The sequence below is a fragment of the Pinus tabuliformis genome, chromosome 6 (assembly GCF_031772625.1).
Source record: "Pinus tabuliformis cultivar Carrire ecotype Pingquan chromosome 6, CPIR1, whole genome shotgun sequence".
NCBI classification, from domain to species: Eukaryota; Viridiplantae; Streptophyta; class Pinopsida; order Pinales; family Pinaceae; genus Pinus; species Pinus tabuliformis.
Genome location: NC_142292.1, coordinates 1,885,465,110 through 1,885,477,217, shown reverse-complemented (window position 1 = coordinate 1,885,477,217; position 12,108 = coordinate 1,885,465,110).

The window sequence follows — 12,108 nt, the reverse complement described above, 5'->3', positions numbered from 1 at the left end:
GCCAACCTACGATCTACCCGGGACCACGTTTCATACATTTTCATACTGGATCCATAAGACAATCACATTGTAGTACAACCTGGATCATCAATCACTGAGACACTGAAACTCTGTCAACAACACAGTCACCAGAACACAGAGCAGACACAGAACTCTGCAATAACCAACAGACCCATCTGCAACTTCAAATATCAAGCTTTACAATGTATACGCTACTTCGATGAATCAAACCCGCGTGTATACGCCCTTTTACCAAATACAACCCGCATACAGATCTATAAATTCAAACTTAAAACTCCGCAGCTATATCAGACATCAAAACATACCCAGATCATAAACATGCGTCAATAGATCTAGTCTATTCACAGTCAAACCATATGAAGATAATCATTCCAAGCCTTGAGATCCTGCTCCATCGTTCATCATCATCCTCCACATGAGTGAAACCTTGGTTCAGATCACCAACCCATAACCAGCATTTGGATCTCTCACCTCATCAGATATTCATTACTCACACACTCTCACTCCTTGCTTGCCTCATTTGCCTAATGATCTTCTCCTTATATAGCCTTAGGCCCTTTACAATACCATGGTCCAAAACCATAGTAATACAATACCATCTACTTCAAAACTAGGGATCAACACGTCCGTCGAGACACCATGGTCCAAAACCATAGGCACAACTTCCAAGGAATAACCGCCACTGACCAAAGATAAGTTTTCCACATACACGCTCTTTTACTGAAGCCAACCTGCATGTACACGCGACTTGGTATATAGAGAACCTACGTATACGCGACTTGGTATATAGTGAACCTGCTTGTATACGCAACTTGGTATATAGTGAACTAGCGTGTATATATTTTCTCTTCATACTTGTAGTCTGATCATTAATTCCTTGCTGCTATACTTCTGCACTATGATTTGTCATCAGTGTGATTTGCCATCAAGGACAACACTTGTCTCATAACGCCAACAATCTCCCCCTTTGGACTTGATGGCAAAGCTAACTTGTTACACTTAGAACTATCATCTGATTCCTTTGAGTTGTTCTCCATCAGTCACATCTGACATCTCTTCTGAAGATTCATCCAGTTATACATAAGTGAGATATTCTTCTATGAGAGGGTTGCCATCAAGTACAACACATGCATCATAATGCCAACAAGAAGAGGTGCGATGGAGCCAGGGCAAGTTTTTCAAACCCCAGAGGCTCAGAAAAACCAGAAAACATGCTCAAAATTCAAAAAGGAGAGAATGAAACTTAAGAGCTCAGGTTTAGCTCCTACCTGGTCCAGACTGCGCCAAGAATCATCCATAGAATCCCCCACAATAAGTTGGTGAAAATCAAGGGGGAAAACACCTCCAAAGATCCAACAAACCAAAGTTCAAATGAAATGGTAAAATGAGAGGTAAAAAACCACTTTTAAATTACTTTTCACGTAATTCAGGTAAAATATTAGTGTTTTGACTCATTTTTCAAGCATATATTATTCGTTTCTAACTAGTTTGATGAAGCAATTGAATAGGCAATACAACCTTTGAAGGAACAAAGTTGTCAATGGTAGAATCAAAGTAATCAATGACCATTATATTGAGCAGTTTTAACACGGAATTCAAGCTCATTAAAAAATAAACATAAGCAATGAGAAAATGTTCCCCCAGAGTTTAAGCTCATTAAAAAATGAACCAATTTCTGGTAAATAGACATTGTCAATGCATTATCATCAGCCTTTTAAGCCTTGGCCGTGTTCTCATCATCACCTCCACTCTGTATTGGCCGATCATTCACCTCCATTTGATTGTTTACCCTTTTGAGGAACAGTTGCAAAGAGTGATCCTGTTAGCCATCCTTGTGACACTGCCATGATTGGAAAATTCCAAACCTTACCTGGAATTAGTTGCTACCCGATTTTATCACTCGTTCCTCAAAAAACAATTCTCCTTTAAGCTCTTTTCATCTGACTCGTAAAATATGAAAGTATTGCTGAGAAATTAGCCTCTCCAGCTCGTTAAAGTGACCAGAAGTGTCATCCCTCCTTCATATTTTAATCTTTTTGGACCTGAGGGATTATTACACAAAAAGATCGAGCGCTTGTTTTGTTTGGCTCATTAAAATTACCGAAAATCCATCCCTTTTGTATTATTTTATACTTTTTCAGACTCAAGGGATTATATGAAGAAAAAGGATTGTTGTAGTTTTCTTTACGTCCCTTTCAGACTCTCTAAAATTGAAAAGGACTGAGTTATCTTTGTCGTTAAACTAGTTAAAACCGAATAGCGACAAACTTGTCCATACAGACAAAGACGAGTTTCACTATAGGTAGGCTCGTTAAAACATAGCGATGGGTTTGCCCGAAGGGCAAACTATAGAACAAGCATATGTTATCCTCCTCAGGCTTGAAAAAAATAAAGAGGTACTGGTCAGCAATGACTGGGGAAAAATTAGGAAGAAACTTGAAGAAACTTTGTTGGTAGCAAGTTGCTCTTGAACACGACACTTTCACTAGTCATCCGAGTTGGGTTGGGCTGTTCCGTTCACTGGTCATATCACCATTGGTCCATCACACCATCCATATTTGGGGTTAATGCTACCAATCCATCATGTCAGTGTCAGCGATATGTTCAAGAGAAGTCGCTCAGAGAATTCACCTGTGTCTCATCCACTGCAATACATTTACGCTCCATTCTTTCATGACCGCCACCCTGAACCTTATGTCATCAGATCGCTTTCACCTCCATTAAAATCATTTGCTCCGTTCCATTGCATTGATGTGGGATTCATTAAGGACCTCCTATGACGGATCGCTTCTTGTCGACATCAGCTCATTATCCAAGAAGTCGATCTAGGAACAACCCTTTCAGTACTTTGAAGCTTGCATGCCTCAATGGCAAGTTTCTCACTTTCGGCGACAGGTTTACATCAATGGCCTTCGACCGAAAGATTTTGTGTGGTGTTCAACGCCAAGTCCCTTATTCACACCACGTGAATTGTATTGTAGTACCTTAAGGGTCATCATCATTATCGGTGATTTCTCTTGCACCTGTTAACAGCTTACATCATTGGCTGGTAATCAGGCGATATCTTTCCATGTTCGACTACAAAACATCTCTCACATGGATCGACTTATACTTTGAGTGAAGATCGAACGAGATTGAAGACCCCGGATCTACTTTCATCCATTCGGGCTGCGATATATATTCAGGAAAATAAAGACATCAAATGTACATCATTGTTGCATAGATAATCATCGAATCCAAGGGATGATGGTTCTACCAGAATCATCAGTATGCACTCAGACGATTGTCTATCTTACGTACATGAAAATGAATTTATAAAGTTGAGCATGGGAATGCCCACCTCAGCTAGATCATGAAAATATTATGAAGATAATGTATTGTATTGTATCTTATTACAGGTCACCTTCCAGCCTGAAAAAACTTTGGATCCTCATGATAAAGCATTTCACCCGACATCAAAAGATTAACAACCTCATGCTTTAGGGGGCAACTGTTATAGACATTTTTGGGCATTGCAACCCCAATTATAAATGTCCATAAACCAAGGGCTCCTAAGTCCCTAAAAGTGTTGTTCCAACCCCTCAAAGAACAAGGTCAACTGATTACAGCATCTCCCAGAAGTTCTCCATGAGAAACTACTCAGAAATGGTCAAAATTGGACCATCTCACCTGATCCATGGTCAAAGTGCGCTGCATCCCACCTAAATGCACACGAGAGGTGCGATGCATCCTGAAAAGCCCTTCTATGGGGTGCGATGGGAGAGAGTGGACAAATGGTAGGGTCAATCTGTGAGGTGGAGGATCATGGAATCTTCCAGAAACTTCTCCTGTGACACTTGCCTCTCTGCATTCGCCCAGGGATGAGTAAGAGATCATCAATCTCTAAGTGGAATCAAGAACTATCAGAGAAAGGACACTAATCAAATCTCAAACGCTGACTCACCCCCCTTGCAAACATGTATATATGGATCCCTCATCCCAGAGATCCAGGGGCTGGAATTTTGTATCTTGTAAGGAAGTGTTGCTGGTTTCTTGGTGCAACATCATAGTGTTGGGTGATCTAAGCTTTTCATGAGGTGAAGAAGGGCTTTCTTGCTAAGAGGATGACGTTGTGTCAAAACAATTGGTTGTAATCCTCTTTGCTATTCTTGATTATTAATAAAGCTATTCAATTTTTCCTCCACATTCTTGTATGATTGATGATATATGCATTTGTGTGGTCAATATATATCTTGTCCTATATTGTTTATGATAGTAGATCTTTGTTCTTGTACAGTGTTATGCTGCTTTGATTCCACAAGTGCTCTTTGAAGCTGGGTAGATGAGGAAGCGAGTGGGAAAGACCTATCAGAAGGGAGAGGAATCAAGCAAGGAACCGAGCGCAAGATAGAGGTTGGTCTCCTTTTTTCCCCTCTTATCTACTTCTCATAAAGGAAAACGAAAGTGGTTTTAGTTTGTTTGTTTCTAAGGTAGCTACCAGCCTTAGTGGGACTAGCAGCTCTACATAGACATTAGATTTCTCGATAACAACTATGAATAATAGTAGCAACAACTTATCATTGTTACCATCAAGCGTGACCAACTTCAAGAAGAAAATAAGCAATTGGAGAAGAAAATTGATGATATAAGTTCCTGCTTCCAGTAGATGTAGCCTACGGTTTTTGAATTCATTCTCTATGCCTGCCATGATTTCTCTATGTCCCATCCCTATGAGTGTTGTGAATATATTGAAGTTGCCTCTACATGTATAGAGCTTATCCCGACCAATCGAGAGTTGTGTGGTATTGTTTCAAATCTGTGAAAATCACACCGAGATACTACCACTCAATATAGAGTGCAAGTTGATGAAACAATTGTTCATGGTTCTTCTTTCCATCACACCCTTAAATAGTTGACTGACGATTCCCAAGAAATTTTTCACCAAGTCAAGGATTAGGCGAGCATGATCACTACGTAAAGTAAACCTATATATCAACTTCAGGAACAAACATAGTAGCTCTTTAATTAAGTTATGGCAATCATGAGTTTAATTCCAGGTAAGGTTCTTTTGGCTCAAGTAGATGCCCTGGCTACACAGATTCATCAGTTGGAAGAAGATTCACATGCATCTAAAAAAGTGTTGAGGGATCTTCGACCTCCAATGCGAAATACTTTTGTTCAATTGAACACACTAAATTTTGAAGTTTATTCCCAATGGCAAAAAGTCATTTTTTCTGAGCTGGAACAACGTACCACCGAAACTACTACTTAGTTTTTAAATTAGGTTATTATTGTTCTGGATACTTAAAATGTCATTATGGATGGTTATACTACTTACAAAGTTGATGTATTACAATCAGTACCAAATATGGGTCCTTTGTTTGAAGTTGAACCAACAAAAAAACACATAGAAGCAATAATATAGACTCTGCAAGAACAAGAAGAGTCATATGTACCAGCAATAGATTGAATTGAGATTGAGTCCATGCATTGTGGTCAAGGCATGTTGGTTCCTTCAATTTTTTTAATATTTTTGGCAAATTTTGGTTAAATTTTGGCGAGAAAGTGGTTGAAGAGAAGATTAATAGTAGCGAAAAGATATATTATCAGCTCAACTGGAAGTAGAGAAAATAAAAATGAAGTTACCTTGGGATTTGCAGAAGTTGTGAAAGGAGGATGCACACATTGGAGTTTGAAAATATCAAAAGATGATAAGGATCAAGACACCCAGATTTTGTCAAAGAGGACCAGATGAAATGGAAAAAGTGGACCAGATCAAGCAAATGGGATAAAGGATAAAATATATATAAAATATTATTAGAAATAAACTCAGGAGGGAAGTTCCAGGTTATGCGAAAGTGTTATCGTGTTGGAGTCGAGATTCCCTAGCTTATTTTCACTGTAATTCTATGTTTTAGTCCAACTCTGATACACTATGAAATATATCACATCCTTGAGTGGATATGTAATGAAATGGATTTGGATGATAGTAAAATGAGGTGTTGCAGGAAATAATCCTATGAATTGGTGTTGGAATTAATATTGCTTGAGTAGCCTATTAAATACTTAGAAATCATGTTTATGTTCAACTTTTAGTAGTTACTATAATAGAATGTTTCTATTCTAATAAGATCTGAATTTCTTTGCACCGATGAATATAATTTCCATATGATGAATGATCTAATTTTTAAGAAACTCTTAGCCACTACATATGATCACTTTTATATTTGATTGCCTTGGCATGCCTTAGGTGAGCCACTTATTCCTTACGGAGGAGTGAAAATGTCGGCGTCGTTCTAGATTATGATAGAGCTCTTTTTTGGCAACCTGGGGTCGAAAGTTGGGTTTTATTGATCTAAATTATATAACAACAAGGCCTCCATAGGAAGCTCATACCACTGTGATATGGCCCTTACACAATCATAAATAATGTGGGTGAAAATTATTTTGAATTGACCATCCCCCATTTCCTTGCCCTGCAACCAATATTTAATGTGGAGTTGCTTTGACCATATTATTCACCTTTGTTGGAGACCTTAAATGAAGCAAAGAAATTGGCCCCAAGAAAAACTAATATTGACTTTATTGAATAGGATACAATGGATCAAATCATGGAAAACTATAAAAAGGATACCTACCACCAACACATATAACTTTATAGAGTTGTCAAGGTAGGGCAACTTCTTCACCAACTCAAATGTCTCACGAGGAGCCAAATTTAGCATAATTTCGCCCATTTGATGAGGGAAATTGATGCAGTGGAGCATTTCCTCCTAAATAGGGAGGGATGATGCAGGTGTATATTTTTTTCCACCTATATTTTCCACCATCTCAACGATTATCTATCTTCTTAGTAGTTTTCTTTCATATTTGGGTTCCAAACTTTTAGGTTTGTTTTGAGGCCCTAAATTATTTTCCTAGAAATCTAATGGGAGAGGGTTTACCATGGGATACCTTGGCCCTAGTATAATAATGTTTTCCCTTGAAATTTCTTTCAAACATGCCATCCTGTACCCAAAATTGATATTGCATGCAAAAGTTTTGCCCTCGGGAATTTGATGTACCAACTGACCGCCTCAATACTTGCAAGTCTTTTGGAGTTTAATATTCTAGGCTTATTCTTTTGGAACTCTAGGGTTATTAATGTATGCTTAAAAACCATTTTTTTGGCGTCTTGTAATAGCTTCTATGAATTCAAATAGATTCCGTATCTATCTACTCAAAGATAGATAACACCATTCTAGTGAGTTTTTGTTCTACAATATTTTATCATTTCATTTATTTAATACAAGTTGGGATTTAACCATATTGTTGTAATATCATATATATTTCTCATTTTATGTGTTGTATTTTCCATTTCTAACATGGTTATGGGTGATCGCGAAACCCACGATTATGTGTTAACCACACAAAATGCTTCTCCTGATTATCTCCTTCTAAGCATGATAGTAGTTAATTAAACATAATGGGGTCCTCTTTTTTAGCATGGGTGACTAGTGGGGACCATCATTTTGTAAATGGTGAGGATTGATAAAAATATTTGGTGGAATGATTGTTTCCAAGAAAACTAGTGTCTTTTCGATTTGCTAGTCCCACTAGGATTGGTAGCTATCCTAGAAACAAACAATCAAAGCAATTTGCGATTTCCTCTATGTATGAAAGATATGAGAGAAGAAAAGGGACCAACCTGGATCTTCCGCTTGACTCCTTGCTTTATTTCTCTCTCCCTTGATAGAGCTTGTGCCTCTTCTCCTACTTATCCCACTCAGTGAATACCTGTAGAGACAAAGTAACAAAACACCATCAAAGCATCTTGATCTATTATATCATAAGAAATGCAGAATCAGAAATACATTGAACATACAATGGCATTCACAAATAACAACATTCACAAATACACGATTGTATGGAGGAAAACTCAAAGAACTTTATTAATAATAGAAGGGAGAATTGCAACCCAGCAATCAATGTTTTTGGCATGGGAGGCAGACCCGAATCAACGCTCATCAAACGTTTGGATAGATAGGTCTAAGGAATATGGCACACCTTCAGATCCTTGGTCGCAAGTGCATTACACTGATGAAGGAATTGTTCAGTCAATGATAATTGATGGGGCGCCATGGGAAAATTACCACCATCGTTCCCATCTTCCTGATTTTCAAGAAGATATTCCTCATTACCTTCATCATCCTTCAGTTTTTGATTTCCTATCAAATACTATAAACATGGTGGATTCCGAGCGAAACTTATCCAATATTGAAGAGACTATCGCCATAAATATCTCGACCAAAACAGATGTTGTAGAGAATATTTATGTTGGAAAATGTTGTTCTCCTCCAGAACTGGAAATATATAAAGATCTTTTTCGCGAATTTAGAGATGTCTTTTCTTGGTCATATGATGAAATTCCAGGCATTGACTCAAGTATAGTTGAACATGAAATCAAGATGTATCTAGATGTTAAACCAGTACGACAATGGCTACGAAAGTTGCACCCAAAGAAAGTCGATCAAGGCAAAAGTTGAAAAACTTATCCATGCTGGTTTTATTTACTCGGTTCCTCTAACCAATTGGGTATCGAACATTGTTCCTGTAATGAAAAACAAGGAACGATTAGAGTGTGCGTCGATTATAGGGATGTAAATCAAGCTTGTCCAAAAGACAACTACCCTACACCCTTTATTGACCAGATAATTTACGAATGCGCCCGATGTCAAATCTTTTCATTTATGGATGGATTCTCCGGGTATAATCAAATAAATATCTGCCCACAAGACCAATCAAAGACTACATTTATTTATCCGTGGGGCACATTTGCATATTGCAAGTTACCGTTTTGTTTAAAGAACGCAGGGGAAAAATTTCAGAGGGCAATGAATTATGCCTTCCATGACATCAAAAGCATCGTTCAACCATATCTCGATGATCTTCTAGTTCATTTGTGAAAGCAGACCGATCATCCGCAGCATTTAAGAGCAATATTTCTATGTTGCCGACACTACAACATACGACTCAATCAGCACAAATGTCTGTTCTTGTCAGTTCTGGTCGTTCGCTTGGCTTTCTAGTCTCAAAGGACGGGATTCGTCTCGACCCATGTAAGGTTCAGGCAATCATAAATCCATCTCCACCTTCAAATTTTCTTCAGATTCAAAAACTCTAAGGGAAAGCAAACTTTCTGAGGAGGTTCATTCCAAATTACACCGAACTTGCTAAAGGTTATACACGTCTATTGAAAAAAGAAGTACCCTTCGTCTGGGATCAAGTCGTGCAAGCTTCCTTTGATGCTTTAAAGGAATCGCTAATGAAAGCATCATTAATGTATGCTCCTAATTATCAAAAAGACTTTAACCTGTATCTGGCTGCAGTGGATACAACCATCGCAATGGTTTTAGTTCAACAAGACAACAGAATTGAACATCCTATATATTATTTGAGTAGAAACTTAAATGATACAAAAAGAAAGTATTCCTACATTGAAAAGCTGGCTCTCGCAGCTGTTCAAGTGATACAGAGATTTCGACACTATATCCTCTTTCAAAAAACTACCATTTTGTCAGATTGCAACCCCATGACTTATATATTGTCGCGACAGTTGCTGGGGGGCAAATATTCAAAATGGATAGCAATTCTTCAAGAGTTTGATATGGAATTTGTAAAATCCAAATCAAAGAAACCCCTGGTTTTTGCGGAATTATTATACGATCTCCCATCGTCGTCCAACGATGAAACATCCGAAGAAACCATCGTGGATGAGTCTTTGTTTCTGATATCTTCAAGCAATCCGTGGTATGGAGATATAATCATCTATCTCCAAACCGAAAAATATAGGTCTAATACCTCTCGCTTGGAACAAAAATGTATTCGATACCAATCAAAAGACTACATGATCGTCGGTGATACACTTTACCGTTGTGGTGTTGATACAGTTCTGAGGAGATGCCTCACCCATGAGGAGGCCGAAAAAGTCCTGAATGATGTCCATTCAGGTGCGTCTAGGGGGCATCAATCTGGTTACGCTATGGTGCAAAATATTTTATGAGCAGGATACTTCTGGCCAACAATGTTAAAAGATTGCATAACCGCAGTCAGAAGTTTCCATGCATGTCAAATTTTCGATAGCAAAACCAGAAGACCACCTGCACCCCTGCAGCCCATAGTTGTTGTTGGGCCATTCGCCAAATGGGGCATAGATTTCATGACATGTAACCCCACCTTGACCGGGGGGCATGGGTATATCATTCTTGCGGTAGACTATTTTACCAAATGGGCCAAGGTGATTCCTACATTAAACAACACTGGCAAAACGGCTGCCCTTTTCTTTTTCAATCATGTAGTCGCCAGATTTGGCGTTCCACAGGCCATAGTCACATATGATGGATCGCATTTTATCAATCACATGATGGTTGAATTAGCTACCAAATTGGGGTTGTCCCACGACAGCTCCATTCCATACTACCCGCAGGCCAATGGACAAGTTGAAGCAATCAACAAGGTCCTGAAGCAAATGCTGCAAAGGATGATTGGAGTCCATAAAAGGAGTTGGCTCCTGATCCTGTACTCAGCCTTGTTGGCATACCGAACATTAGTAAGGAATGCAACTGGGTTTAAACCCTTTCAAATGGTGTATGGCCTAGAAGAAATCTTACCAGTTCAGTGTGAAATCTCATCCCTCAAACTCGCAGTCGACCTTCTCCCCAGAACTTTAGAAGAGGAGGCTCGTTTCTTGGAACTAATCCAATTGGATGAAACCCGTCGTGATGCCACTTTGGCTAACGAAGCCCATAAGAAACGAGTCAAGGCGCAGTTCGACAAGAATGTCAAACCCCATGTCTTCTCAGAAGGTGACTTGGTCTTACTTTACGACCAAGAATCCAATAAATTGGGAGCAGGTAAATTCAAATCTTTGTGGATGGGCCCCTATATTGTTAAATGTGTATTAGCAAAAGGAGCCTACGAGTTAATGGACTATGATGGGATTCAACTGGTGCAACCCTGTAACGAGTTGTACCTTAAGCGTTACTACGCATGATTCAGTGTAGAAACCCCTATGCTTTTGTTACATTTTTGTTTTCGCTAAGGGTAATTGTTTTGGTCAAGTAATCCAATTTTTACATTTGTTGTAGATGTTGAACCTATTGGAATCATTTGTTGGATATGCCGACGGAGCGAGTCATAGTTCGTGGAATCTATCTTCTGCGGCCTGGGCCATTTTTGATCCAAGCGGCGAGTTAGTAAGTTTCAGAGAGGTATGTATTGGTCGGTCAACAAATAACATCACTGAATATAGCACGTTGATAGAACTTCTCTCTGATTCCATCTCACACATCATAAGTCGACTTGTCGTCAGGCTAGACTCACAACTCGTCATCCTACAACTCAATGGTATCTACTCTGTCCGAAATCCATCTATCTATCTCATGTTCCTAAGGGTCAAGATTTTGGAAAGCAAATTGATTTTATTCAATATCAGCATATTTCCAGAAACTTAAACACATTAATGCACTCATTGGAAAATTATGTGTTAGATAGACATTTGCAACATTTATAAAAAGAAGCATTTTATTAATATTTGCGTCAGGATCATGTAACTTAACCAAAATAAAACTCCAAAAATAAAAAATATATATATATAATTGTTTATGGTTTACACATAATGTTCTGTAACCAAGACAAAATTGGTCAAATGACCCAAAACTCAAAATGCTAGGGGGCACCCTAGTCTAATGATGTTGGTGATAAGAAGTCACCGCCTGTGTAATCATGCGTAAAAGCCTAGTCCATCGACTCGGCACACCAGTACTATGCTGCTGCAACCTCAGAGGCAGCTCGTCAGTCCTCACATCCGGAATACCAAGAGTGAGGCCTTCGGCTTGATCCTACAATGTTGAAAGAGTCTCGGCCACCTCAAGGTCGCGAAGGATAGCCCTTCCCACAGTCTCTCCTGCCGGAGCGGCAGCTGGCACTCTTAGGCATACTACTTGCCGAACTAGTCTGAAATCTGCATGAGCACATGAGTTTTTATTAGTCCTGATAGAAGAGAGCACAAGACCATTATAAAATAAATGATAAACAGAGATATGGTCAAATAATTTACCGATGACACCC